Here is a 1,474-nt window from a genome sequence, read left to right on the forward strand (position 1 = left end):
TTAGAGATGGATTTTTTTAAAAAAAGCTTTAGCAAAAAATCTATTTATTCACAGCCTAGCTTCCTTTCCATATTTTTTAAAACAAGTTTGTAGACTTCCGAATAAAAACATTAATCACAACTATTTTTGAGGAATTCCAAGTATAAAATGCTTGATTAAGAGTTAGTTGTTCAATGATATCTCCTTTTAGACAAAATCTCATTTTACATTTTAAAATCAGTTTAATGATCAAATTGACAAGGTTATCATTTGCTGCATTATACCTTGATATGCATTTTTATATGCAAAATAGCCAGGTAGCCTATAAAAGGATGCAAGATCTTTGAAGTACTTGACCATAAGTTCTGGGACCAAATTTTAAAACAAGGAGAAAAGAATTTCTTGAGCATTTTAAGATGGTTTAGTTAAATTTGGCTGCTCGTTCTCATGTGCATTTGATACTTACTTTTCTTTAGGTCCACTGACCTTTTCTGTCATTCCTTCAATATCAATACATATCCAGAGTTGGTTTGGCTCTGCTAGAGCTCCAATAGCTTTGACCTGACACTGTAAAGTGTGAGGCATCAGACTTTTAAGTGAAACTCTTTGGGTATCAGAGTATTCCTACAAAGAACTGCTCAACTAAACTTTATCAAGAAAAGGTGAGAACAAAGCTGGCTCTCTTAGTCTCTCCAAACTCCAGTGACTTTGAGTGCAAAAGTCTGAAAGGAATATACCAGATTGATCTCTTTCACCACTGCTGGGATAAAGGTATGTCCAAGCATCACTAACGAACAGTGCCATGAGGTCAGTTCCACTGAGAAATTTGAATGAGGCTCCCAGTAGGACAACAGAGAAGAGACATGTGTATGGCCCTAGGGAAGAGGGATAGAAAGAAGAGGCTAGTATGTCTCCAGTTCATTACAGAGACCCAGCCCCAAGAATCTTTGTCTGAACTGAACCTAAAAGAATGATTTTTTATGAGACACTAAGTTAAAAAGACTCAATGGCCCATCAATTATACTATTTTCTTATCTTCTGTAATTGTATGAGGTAGAGCTGAACTAAAATTTCATTTATGATTTATTGTCATAAGTGTGAGGAGCACCATGGCATTTCAGATCTCCAAGAATTAGTGTCAGCTGAAAGCCAGTAGCTAGTAATTAAAAAGAAACAACAACAACAAAACAAAAAACCTGATTCTTTCACTTGCAATGAACAGTCACCAATGTAAGTAGTTATAAGTCCCTTTGTGGGAGACTGGAGAAAGATGAACATTCAACAGGTGTGGAAGTTTAAAGCTGGCTTACACGTAGAGGTTAAGGGGCTGTGATTCTGTCTGTACTGGTGATCTGAGTTACATATCTGTTCACTAGTCCTGGAACTCTCGTACTTACACAAATCAGGCAATACATTTGAAAATTGCCTATCTATGGCCAAACTCTGTCTCTCATACTTTTGTCATATTGTCAGGAGGGACCAGTCGCTGGAGAAG

This window comes from Chrysochloris asiatica, unplaced genomic scaffold (assembly GCF_000296735.1).
Source record: "Chrysochloris asiatica unplaced genomic scaffold, ChrAsi1.0 scaffold00001, whole genome shotgun sequence".
Taxonomy (NCBI): Eukaryota; Metazoa; Chordata; class Mammalia; order Afrosoricida; family Chrysochloridae; genus Chrysochloris; species Chrysochloris asiatica.